This window comes from Apium graveolens, chromosome 11 (assembly GCF_009905375.1).
Source record: "Apium graveolens cultivar Ventura chromosome 11, ASM990537v1, whole genome shotgun sequence".
NCBI classification, from domain to species: domain Eukaryota; kingdom Viridiplantae; phylum Streptophyta; class Magnoliopsida; order Apiales; family Apiaceae; genus Apium; species Apium graveolens.
Genome location: NC_133657.1, coordinates 72,269,532 through 72,283,012, shown reverse-complemented (window position 1 = coordinate 72,283,012; position 13,481 = coordinate 72,269,532). Strand labels below are relative to the sequence as shown.

At 37.2% G+C, this 13,481-nt stretch overlaps 1 non-coding gene across 1 annotated transcript; it reads left to right on the top strand.

Annotated features, from left to right (window-relative positions):
- The first annotated feature begins 321 nt into the window (after positions 1-321).
- LOC141698916 (small nucleolar RNA R71) lies at positions 322-428 on the top strand. The gene has a single exon (XR_012565413.1). It is a non-coding gene; the product is annotated as a small nucleolar RNA R71 (small nucleolar RNA).
- Positions 429-13,481: the final 13,053 nt, after the last annotated feature.

Genomic DNA, 13,481 nt, shown 5'->3' with positions numbered 1-13,481 from the left:
TCATGGGCACCATCACAAAGCTCACAGACACCAGTGATCTGATTAACTCCATAATTAGACAGAGAATTCACCTTCAACGTCAAAGCCTTAAGTTGAGTAGCTATAGCAGTAGCTGCGTCCAACTCCAGAATTCCTACTACCTTGCCCTGAGATAGTCACTGAGTAGGATTCTGGTATTCATTAGCAGCCATCAGTTTAATTAATTCAGAAGCTTCATCGTAGCTTTTAGCCCACAAGGCTCCTCCTGATGCTGCATCAAGAATGGGTCTAGAAGTAGCACCCAGACAATTATAGAAACAATTAATGATCATCCAGTCAGGCATCTCATGATGAGGACACTTCCTAAGCATCTCCTTATATCGATCCCAACCCTCGCATAAAGATTCTCCAGATTGCCGAGCAAATTGAGTAAGTGCGTTTCTGATTGCAGCAGTCTTCGGCATAGGAAAAAATTTGGTTAAGAACTTCTGAGCAAGATCCTCCCATTTGGTGATAGACCTTGGTGGTAGAGAATTTAATTAGCACTTAGCTTTATCCCATAGAGAGAATGGGAAAAGCCTCAACTTAATATCATCTTCAGAAACTCCATTGAACTTAAAAGTGTCGCAGATCTCGATGAAATCTATGATGTGCATGTTGGGGTCTTCTGTCGGAGAACCCCCAAATTGAATTGAGTTCTATATCATCTGAATCGTGCTCGACTTGATCTCAAAGGTATTAGCCAAGATGGCTGTTCGAGCAATGCTAGAATGAATATCATCGATCTTCGGTTGAGAGTAGTCCATCAAAGCCTTTGGATTCGCTTCTGGTTCTCCCATTGCAATAAGAGCCTCTTCTTCTTTCTCAACTAAGATCTCTTCCTCAACTTTCTCCTCGACTACAACTTCTTCCTCAGCTTGATCCAGTGTCCTCTTACGAGACCGAGAACGTGTATGCATACACGCTCACTAGAGTACCTGAAACACGACAAGGAATTAAGTAAGTAATAATGTCCGAGTCACTAAACTTTAACGACTAATGATGAAAAACACATAAACTAAAAATTAACATCGATATCCCCGGCAGCGGCGCCAAAAACTTGTTAGGGCTAAAACACGCACTAATATTCACGCAAGTATACGCGATCGCAAGTAATATAGAATAAATTCTAGTTCGTTCCCACAGGGATAGGTTTAGCTTAATTTCAATCAATATATCTATGCAACACTAGTATGGTTATTATCCAATGCTAAGACGAGTAACAATTTGTGGTTGTTTATACTAAGATTTAACTAAGAGATTAAACTAAAGAATATATACTAAGAATTAAAGAGAATTGATTAATATATGACACAAAGATGGGATTCTAACTTCACTAAATACTTCATTCAATAGCCTTTTCATTCTTAACCTTAGTATATAATGGTGATGACACTAATCAGATAACACGAAACTGATAAACGCCAACTTTCATTGTACCTTTTCTGTAATTTATCTCCAATTCAAACTCCTGAAGCAAAAGAACCCATCTGATCAATCTAGGCTTCGAGTCTTTCTTCGAGATGAGATATCGAATTGCAGTATGATCAGTGAAAACTGTCACCTTCGTCCCAAGCAGATAAGATCGAAACTTCTCAAAACCGTAGATAATAGCCGTAATTTCTTTCTCAGTAGTAGTGTAATTCAGTTGAGCACCATTTAGGGTCTTACTAGCATAGTAGACCATATGAAATATGTTGTTCTTTCTCTGCCCAAGAACTGCTCCAACTGCATAGTCACTTGCATCGCACATCATCTCAAAAGGTTCATTCCAATCAGGTGCAGTTATGCAGGTGCCATGATTAAACACTTCTTCAAGAACTCAAAAGAAGCTAGGCACTCGTCATCGAACTTGAACGGACATCCTTCTCCAGAAGATTGCACAAAGCTTTAGAAAGTTTTGAGAAGTCCTTGATGAACCGCCTATAGAAGCCCGCATGACCAAGAAAATTGCGAACTCCCTTAACAGAAATTGGTGGAGGAAGATTTTCGATGAACCCCGCTTTGGATTTGTCCACCTCAAGACCCTTACTAGAGACTTTGTGCCCAAGAATAATGCCCTGTCGCACCATAAAGTGACATTTCTCCCAGTTGAGAACCAAGTTGGTCTCAACACACCTTTTAAGAACGTCACCAAGATTCTGCAAGCACTCATCAAACGAATCGTCAAACACAGAAAAGTCGTCCATAAATACCTCCACATTCTGACCAATCATGTCAGAGAAAATAGCCATCATACATCGCTAAAATATGGCCGTGCCCCACATAAACCAAAGGAAACTCTCCTAAAGGCAAAAGTTCCAAATGGACAAGTGAAAGTAGTCTTTTCCTGATCTTCTGGGGCAATGCAAATTTGATTATAGCCCGAATAGCCATCCAGAAGACATTAATACTCATGCCCAGCCAACCTATCAAGCATCTGATCGATAAACGGCAGAGGGAAGTGATCTTTTCTTATGGCCTTGTTCAGCTTCCTATAATCCATGCAAACTCTCCACCCCGTGACTGTTCGAGTAGGAATGAGCTCATTCTTCTCATTAGCAACAACGGTGATACCCCCTTTCTTTGGTACACACTGAACTGGACTCACCCAATAACTGTCATAAATGGGAGGAACTGACTGCATCTTTGGACTCCTGGCGCGGCCGCGCGCTATCACAGCGCGGGTGCACCGTCTCTCTGGAAAAAATGCTGACTTCTTCTTTTCTTGCTGAATTGAGATGGTCTTTTCACGAGCTTTTATTCTAGACACCATCCTAACACCAAATTAGCACTAAAACCATGCTAATTCACCTGGTTACCTGGTAAATGCCTGGAATGCAAAAACACTACAAAAACACGTTAAAAACACTAACAACTTGAGTGCAAACATCAATCCAAAGCTTTACAGAGCGTAATAAAGTGTCATAAATGCCACTCAACAGAATATTAGTACGTCATCCGGTCTAGTTAAGTGTATTACCATTCCAAACTCTTTTTATCTATAACGGGTATAGTTTCATAGATATTGTCTTCTTTGTTTTGTAGTGAGGTGAAGTATAGTGAGGTGATTCTCGTTCTAAGACCCAAGTCCTAGACATACTAACGGAGAGTTAGTAGTCTTTACACCATGAGGAAGAGGAAAGACCCAAGACCAACTACTGAGATCCAAGACCGGCAAAAGCTATAGAAGGACAAAGACTACACCAAGGGTTCTACATCAACTTTGAAGAAATAACAGGGTGTTATTGTCTAAGATATGTTGTGTAGGTTTGCACATTTATTTTGAGGTGGTAACCCGGAGTTACGCACCAAGACAAATATTTGTGGGGTTACAAAGTCTTCTCTGCCTACGCAAGGAGCAAGGTTGTTTTAAGGGAAAACCCGGGTCCTAGAGAGGAGCTCGGGGACTGGACGTAGGGGGTGAGTGAATCTATTAGAGGTTGCGCCATCGCGAACCATGATAAATCTCTCGTGTGGTATTTTCTTCCTTGTCTTTTATTTCCGCATATATAATATGCTTATATTAAAATGGGATAAATAATTTTAAAATGCCATAATAATTTTTAAATTGGTAATTAAGCTATTCAATCCCCTTTCTAGCTTAAAATAGTCCTTTTACGGGACCTAACATCTAGGATCAGCTTGAAATCTAGCACAAAGACATGTAGCAAACATTATATCAGTCCTACTAGCTTTTAAGTATAAAAGTGATCCAACCATGCCTATATAGCTTGAAATGTCCACAGACTTTTTAGAAGTGTTCAATGCAAGTTTAGTGGAAGTTGCCATGTGAGTTTTTACAGATGTGCAATCCATTAAGTCAAACATCTTTAAAAGATCATAAATATATTTGGTTTGACTAATGAATATTCCATCACTAACTTGCTTAACTTGTAAACCAAGAAAGTAAATTAGTTCTCCCATCATGCTCATTTTGTATTTACTTTGCATCAATTTGGCAAACTTTTTGTAAAGTTTTTCATCTGTAGAGCCAAATATAATATAATTTACATAAATCTGAACAAGTATACTAGAGACAATAACATTTCTAAAGAAAAGAGTTTTATCAACAGTACCTCTTGTGAAGTGATTTTCTAAAAGAAACTTTGACAAAGTATCATACTAGGCTCTAGGTGCTTGCTTCAAACCATACAATGCTTTCAAAAGATAATAGATATAATCTAGAAAGTTGGGGTCTTCAAAACTAGGAGGCTGACTGACATAGGCTTCCTCCTCCAAATCTCCATTCAGAAATGCACTTTAACATCCATCTGATAGACCTTGAAATTGGCATGAGCTGCATGGGCTAGAAAAATTCTAATGGCTTCAAGTCTTGCAATAGGAGAAAATGTCTCATCAAAATCTATTCTTTTTTGTTGACAATAGCCATTAGTAACCAATCTAGCTTTGTTCCTGACTACTATGCCATTTTCATCCATCTTGTTTCTGAATACCCATTTGGTGTTAATAGGATTTTTGCTTTTTGGTTTGGGTACCAGCTTCCATACCTTATTCCTTTCAAATTGGTTTAGCTCCTCCTGCATAGCTAAAACCCAATTAGGATATAAAAAACTTCTTCTACCTTTTTTAGGTTCTTCCTGAGATAAAAAGATGCTACATAGATATTCTTCTTGAGTTGCTTTCCTTGTTTGCACTCTTGAAGATGCATCATCAATAATTAGTTCAAATGGGTGATCTCTGGTCCATTTTATTTGTTGAGGTAGATTAGCTCTAGATGAAGAGCCCTCAAAGTTGTCTTGATGTGTGACTGAGTTTTGATTAGAAGAAACTCCCCCTGAGTTTATGGATCTTTGACTTGAAGCTGGGGTCCTTTCTAAGTGTGATCTGTTTTGACTTTCAACTCCTATTGACGGCTCAACGGATGTTGACCTTTGCCTTTCGAGGAATGATGCAGTTTGTCTTTCAACGGATCATGCACTTGGTCTTTCAACGAATGTTGAATTATGTACTTCATTTGTTGCTGACTATTCTACAATATCCTTGGAGACTATTTTTTTATCACTATCATCATCACTTTCATCACAATGCATCTCAATATTGTCAAATTTGAGGCTTTCATGGAAACCTCCATCTTTCAGTCCTTCAATCTTCTTATCATCAAACACAACATGTACAAATTCCATAACAATGTTGGTTCTAAGATTTAGAACCTACATGCTTTTCCCACAGCATATCCAACAAATATCCCTTCATCAGCTTTGGCATCAAACTTTCCATGTTGCTCAGTTTGATTCCTTAGTGTGGCGCCCTCCAAACCCGGGTCAGAAGTTTGGGGTCCACACACACACACCTTATTTATAACCTGCTTATAACAATAATAAAGATAATAATAATATGCAGTGACCCTACTTACCAACTACCACGGATCGCAACAGGTTAAAGTATGCACACAAGCCAAACACACACTTATATTACAAACCGTCCAAATCCCAACTATTCAAACTCAGAACTGGGTATTAAGCATTATTACAAACTTTTATAAACTTAAAGTATTCCAAAAGATGCCTACTAGCTTAACGCGATCAACCTGAACCCCTAGCTCTCGCGCTAGACTAGGGATCCTCGCTACCAACTGGTTCCTTCTTAACTGGAAAAGAACATAAACAACATCGCACAAATGAGCTAACTAGCTCAGCAAGTCTCAATGACAAGACTGAGAATAATGATCATCAAGTGAAAAGGGTTATGATATCAAGTGAACAATGAATTATGATTTAGAATTGGATATTATATTTTCATTTTAAAAACCAAGTTTAGGCTGCTGATCAGTCACGCACTAACTCCGAGCAAAGCACACAGCACTGCTCTAACTACTGGATCCAAGGCACACATTGGCCTAGCTTGACCATTAATCTGGTCTAACCACGAATCTGGTCCACAATTTTATAAAAATAATCCAATTCTAACATAATAACAGAATAAACAATGTAAAGCAATAAACAGAATCATAACCAACTTTGGATGTTCGATAATGAAATGGTTTCAATCTTTATAAAGGATCAATATGGAAATTTCAAAGCTTGACTGTTAGGTAATGAAAGAATTGGATAACAAAGGAATCAATATTTCAGGGTTACAAGGATTTGGTCTTTCAAGCATAAGGTACGATGGTTTGAATTTATAAGTAATTTGATTCAGTGTTTGGTATTTAGTTTGTATGTATTTGTGGAGTAATATCGTATATTTGTGGTTCGTATTTGGGTATACAACAGTCAATGGTTTAGAAAGAAAAAGGTTTACGACTCAAGATCAATGACTGGAATCAGGGTTTTGGGTTCAGTGCTTCAAAGCACTTGCAATATAAAACAGGACCATCAATTATCTACAATATATCTCGAGAAATTTTAGAACACTTGCCTAGTACTAGCTTACTATACTGCACTAACTTCCAATCACAACTGTCTACTCCTCGACTATTTGTTTCCCTTTCCTACGCCTTGCCTCTTCTTCTCACATATCATAAGCATCTATCAATACTCAACTTATACGATTCTATTCGAAACGTACTTCTATCTACCCTTCGTTTCACCCAAATCCGATCAACGGATTGAATGTTACGCTATAAACAAGTAAACACCGAACATATAGACCGACAGTCAACCAACAAGTCACATATAGCACATAACACGTCAAACAATCAATGATATATCATTTATAAAAAAGTCTCGGGTCATAAACAAGCTTTCGCGTATTTAAAATGATTTTTAAAAGATTTTTCGGGATTAAAACGGGTCGTTGGATCAATTTCAGAGTAATAAACAAGGTTCGGTTGTCCAAATCTGGCTTCAAAACAATTTTATAATAATTATCAAGCCTTGAAAAAAATTTAAAATAATATTTTAAAGCTCGAAACTATTTTTCAGAATTTTTGAATCATTTTTAAATAATTAAATCTAATTAAATAATTAATTAAAATCAATTAATAATTAATTAATCAATTAATTTTCGAATTAATTGACCAATTAATCAATTAAATATTAACTGAAATTAATTAACTAATTAATTCAGATTTATTTTTGAATTAAAAATAATTTTTGGAATTAAAATAATAATTTTTGGAATGTTCAGAAATTAAAAACGGATTTTTATAATTAAAATAAATAGAAAATATGATTTTTGAACATTTTTAAAACAGGAATCCTATTTTTGCAAACTCTGGAAACTTCAGGGACCAAACTGCATCGTCCCCAAAAGTCCAGGTATTCAACTGTAAGTTTACAGGGGGGTCGCCGGAAAACACCCTGTTTCGCCGGAGAAATCGATCCAGGGATGCTCAGGCCACCACCACCTTCACATCACATCTATACAATACCAGGAACATAACCATGCCATCAAATCACTCAACCCATCCCTGAGTTGGCCGGAATTTGGCCAAGAAGTTCGCCGGTTTCCGGCGAACTCGACGTAAACTTCAAAACACAATTCCCTTCGATTTAGACATCCTCTGTTAACAAGCTATATACCAATCGATTGCAAATTTTATAAGGAACACAACCCACTATAATACAACAGCTAATAACCCCTAGATCAAAAAGCCCTAAATTTCAATTAAGAACATTCATACGGGTTATAAACTCAAATTTCAAAATTCGAAAATCAAACTCAATTTTGAACATGTTATTGAAGTCCAAATCAACATATAATATATCAAAATCATCAGGAAAACAAGCTCTACAACATGCAATCATCAAATCATTCAAACAATCATCCGAACAAAAATTCATATTTTTAATCAAATTAATTCGAAAATAAATAAAAATATAGAAAATAAACCTTAATTTCTGCAGTTCTGAAACTTGAAGAAACTGATAGAACACTCCGAGACCTTCGTTTTGGTTACTCAAGCTTTGAAAACAGAGATCACTAACACCTTCAAATTGCTGTTTGATTCTCAGAAAGGTTTATGAATATAAGTATTTTCTTTGGAAAATTATATAATTACTGTCTGCAAATGATTTTTGATACGGAATAAAATACGATAAAGGCTATTTATAATTACGGAAAATTAGTATCCCGTTGGATCATTCCGGATATAAAATGGTACGTTTATTTATAAAAACTGATCCAAATGGTACCGGTTTTCGGGATAATTATCCAAACCAGTACAATTTGTACTGCGGTATTGGTCTCAGCGCCTGGTTACACATATTACGAGGTGATAATTATGTTAGTTTAATAAAAAGATCCCGTTTATCGAAAATACGATACGAGTTTTATTGATTTACCGAAAGGAATAATGTATCGAAAATTTTACGCCGGGACCCGCACAAGATAAACAGTACGCCGGATCGAAAAAGTCGAAACATGGAAAATGCTCGGAATATTGTAATTAGGTTAGGAAGGAGTTCTCGGAAGAGTTTCGGGTTATAAAAACGTAAAAACGGATGACGTCGATTGGTTCCCGATTGTAAAAAAAATAGTTTTTAAATACTCGGAATTTTTTTTTTATAAAATCCATATATTTCCTATAAAATCATAAAACAACATAAAAATAAATAGGAAGATATGACAATTATCTATATTTTATTTTGGACATATGAAAATTAAAATACTCAATTAATATTATTTTCAACATCCAAACACATTTAACACTTAACAAATAATTCACAGAATAAATACCGAACATACATAATAATTATTTATTAGCAAAAATAATTACACGATATATCCCGGATATTACATCCTTCCCCCCTTAAAAGGATTCTGTCCTTAGAATCTCCTAAGAAAACAAATGAGGGTACTTTTCTCTCATATCACTTTCTAACTACCAGGTTGACTCTTCAACCTTTGGGTTTCTCCACATTACTCTTACTAACTTTACTACTTTATTTCTCAGTACTTTCTCTCTTTCCTCTAGAATTTCTATCAGACTCTCTACATATGACAAATCTTCATGAAGCTCTATTGGCTCATATTCTATTACATTCCTGGAGTCTGGATTATACTTCTTAAGCATCGATACATGAAAAACATTATGAATGTGCTCCATGTGCGGAGGTAACGCCAACTCGTAAGCTACTTTGCCAACGCGCTTTAGAATCTCAAAAGGTCCGACATATCTTGGGCTCAGCTTTCCTTTCTTTCCAAATCTCGTTAATCCCTTCCACGGTGATACTTTTAGTAATACCAAATTCCCTTCTTCGAATTCCATGTCTTTCCTTGATTGATCTGCATATTTCCTTTAACGGTCTTGTGCTGCTATCAATCTCTTTTGGATTACTTCAACAACTTCCTTTGTCTGCTGTACTAATTCAGGTCCAAGTATTTTGCATTCTCCTACCTCGTCCCAATACACTGGAGATCTGCATTTGCGTCCATAAAGAGCTTCATAGGGTGGCATCCCAATACTGGCGTGATAACTGTTGTTGTAAGCAAATTCTATGAGGGGTAAATGCTCGTCCCAACTTCCTTTGAAATCAATAGCACAAACACGCATCATGTCTTCGATTATCTGGATCGTTCTTTCACTCTGGCCGTCCGTTTGTGGATGGTAAGCCGTACTCATATTCAGTCTCGTTCCCAAACATTCTTGAAAAGTCTTCCAAAATCTTGAATTAAATCTTGGATCTCGATCGGATACGATAGACACAGGAACTCCATGACGAACTACGATTTCTTTCAAGTACATTTAGACTAACTTGTCGAGTGAAAATCTTTCATTTATAGGCAGAAAATGAGCTGACTTGGTAAGTCTATCCACTATAATCCAGATGGCATCATGATTAGCTTTTGTCTTTGGTAATCCAACTATGAAAACCATGGCAATATGCTCCCACTTCCACTCTGGAATCTCCAATGGCTGTAGTAATCCACTTGGTCTTTGATGCTGTGCTTTAACTCTCTGACATGTATAACATCTGCTAACCCATTCCGCAATTTCCCTCTTCATATCTGGCCACCAATAATTTTCCTTTAAATCTCTGTACATCTTGGCACTCCCTGGATGGATTGAATACCTGGAATTATGAGCTTCTTGTAAAATTTCATTTTTCAACTCCGTTACTGGTGGGATCCAAATTCTAGAAGAAAACCTAAGAATACCTTGATCATCCTTTTACGTGCACAATTCTTCACCTACCAATCGATTTATGTCCTGATTCATTACTTCTTCTTGACACTTCTTTATCTTCTCTAACAACTTCGGCTGGAAAGTCATACTATACACTTTTGCTTCATCGAGCTTGCAAACTCTAATCTCCAATTCCAGTTTCTGAAATTCCTTATGTATTTCTTCGGGTACTGATAACACATTTAACTTTTCCTTCCGACTCAACACGTCCGCTACAACGTTCATTTTACCGGGATGATAATTAATTGTACAGTCGTAATCCTTAATCAATTCCAACCATCTCCTCTGTCTCATATTAAGCTCCTTCCGTGTGAATATGTATTTCAAACTTTTGTGATCCATGTAAATCTCGCATTTTTCTCCATATAGATAATGTCTCTAAATTTTCAAAGAGAAAACTATGGCTGCTAGCTCCAAATCATGAGTAGGATATTTCTGTTCGTGTAGTTTCAGTTGCCTTGACGCATACGCAATCACCTTATCGTGCTGCATCAGAATACATCCGAGTCCTTTATGAGAAGCATCGCTATAGATTACGAAATTTCCTTGATCGTAGGGAAGTGACAAAACAGGTGTCGTGATTAATATTTGCTTCAATTCCTGAAAACTTTCTTCGCATTTATCGTTCCATATAAACTTTTCATTCTTCCGTGTAAGCTTTGTCAATGGTGTTGCAATCCTTGAGAAATTTTGAACGAATCGACGATAATATCCTGCTAATCCCAAGAAACTTCTTACCTCTGTTGGTGTTCTCGGCCTTTCCCAATTTGTAATTGCTTCAATCTTCGCTGGTTCCACTTTGATTTCTTCATTATTGACTATGTGTCCTAAGAACTGAACTTCCTGTAGCCAAAACTCACACTTCGAGAATTTAGCATATAACTTCTTTTTCCTAAAAATCTCCAAAGCTGTTCTTAAATGTTCTGCATGATCCTCTTCCGTCTTTGAATATATCAAAATATCGTCTATAAACACAATAATGAACTTATCCAAGTATTCCTTAAAAATTCTATTCATCAGGTCCATAAACGCTGCCGGGGCATTTGTCAATCCAAAAGACATTACTAAAAATTCATAATGTCCATAACTTGTTCTGAAAGCTGTCTTTGGTATATCTTCTGGCTTAATCTTTAGTTGATGATATCCCGATCTTAAGTCGATATTGGAGAAGTACTTGGCTCCTTTCAATTGGTCAAACAAATCATCAATTCTGGGTAACGGATACTTGTTCTTGATTGTAAGCTTGTTGAGCTCCCGATAGTCGATGCACAGTCTCATGCTTCCATCCTTCTTCTTGACAAATAATACCGGTGCACCCCACGGGGATACGCTAGGTCTGATTACTCCTTTCTCTAGCAACTCTTGCAATTGCTTTGCTAGTTCCTTCATCTCAACGAGCGCCATTCTATACGGGGCCTTGGATACTGGTTCTGTTCCAGGTGCTAAGTCAATCGCAAATTCAATTTCTCTTTCTGGAGGAAGTTCTGGTAACTCATCGGGAAACACGTCTGGAAATTCATTAACTACTGGGATATTTTCAAGTTTTGTTGGCTCCTGACTTCTATCAATCACATATACAACGAAATGCTCGCATCCTTGTCATAGTAACTTCTTGGCTTGAATCATTGTTAAGAACTTATTTTCTTGCTTCTGGCCCTTGAATGTTACTATCTTTTCGTCTGGCGTCTTCACCATTACCTTCTTATTTCGACAATCTATCTGGGCATCGTGCTTAGATAACCAATCCATTCCTAAGATAACGTCAAATTCTCCTAACTTAAATGGTATCAAATCTACACAAAACTTACTACCAGAAATCTCAATCTCACAATTCCCACAAACTTGATTAACAGATACACGTTCTTGATTTGCTAATTCCACAGTCATTATTTCATTTAGATACTCAACTGAACAATTTAACTTACTAACAAAATCTTGTAAAACAAATGATCGAGTTGCTCCCGAATCTATTAACACTTTGGCACATAAAGAATTCATATTAAGCGTACCTGCCACGACATCAGTATCCTGGATAGCGTCCTTCACAGACATATCAAAAACTCTAGCCCTTGGGGTCTCATTCACTGTTGGGGTAGATCCCATAATACTCAATGCATTACTAACTGGGGCTGGTGTCTTGCAATCCCTGGCTATATGTCCTGGCTTCCCACATTTAAAGCACATAAATCCAATGGCTGGAACCTTCACTGCTGGATTCCAGATAGGCTGATCCTTGTTTGCTGGCTGATTTCGGCACTCCCTCAAATAGTGCCCTTTCTGATTGCACTTGAAACAAACCACATTCAACTTATTACAAACTCCTCCATATTTCTTCCCACATATCTGGAAATCCGGAAAAGTTAATCTCTATTGATTCGGCTGATTCACATTAACTGGACGGTTGCCCTGGCCTCCGTCGCTTGCATTTTGTCTCTTGAAATTAAAATTTCTCCCTGGCTGAAACTTGCCCTTCTTAAAATTTGGAAACTTCCCTGGTTGTGACTGACCTTCATTCCCTTCGGACTTTCTCTTCTTACTTTCCTTCTCCTTTGTGACATCTCACTCTCTGTCTCTGCAATCATGGCTTTCTGTACCACTCCTGCATAGGTATCCAACTAAAAAATGGCTACCTTTCCTCTGATCCATGGCTTCAGACCTTGCTGGAATCTTTTAGCGTTCTTTCTATCAGTATCCACATATGACGGCACATACCTTGACAACTCTTCAAACTTACTCTCATAATCTGCCACCGACATATTTCCTTGCTTTAACTCTAAAAAATTTAGCTCCATCTGATCCTGAACAAACTCGGGAAAATATTTTTCTAAAAACAATTCCTTAAACCTCTCCCAAGTAATAACATCTGTACCTTCTAATGTCTTCACAGTCTCCCACCAATAGGTGGCCTCATTCTTTAAGTAATAACTCGCAAACTCAACCTTCTGTTCTTCCTTCACCTTCACTAAGGCAAATGACTTCTCTATTTCCTTTATCCAAACATTTGCTTCAATCGGATCTAGGGAACCTTTGAATTCTGGTGGGTTTACCGCCTGAAAAGTTTTGAAAGTTACCATGGGATTGGTTTGTCTTTGTTATTGTTGTGCCAGGTGAACTTTTTGTTGGGCCAAGATTTGGAGAATCTGGGCTATTGCTGGGTCTATGGGTCCTGGGTTTGCATTCTAGTTTGTATTATCTTGGTTGTTATTGTTGTTGTTGTTGGTTTCTTCATTCTGGGTATTGGTGCGGGTATTTCTTCTGGGAGGCATTTTTCTGTAAAGAATCAAACAACTTATTTAGCTTTTAAATCAAAGCTTTTGCATAAAAGAAAAGTTTTGTAAAACTGAAATATCTCTTTTTGAAAATAGTTGTAGCAGTTGAACTAAGTAAATTG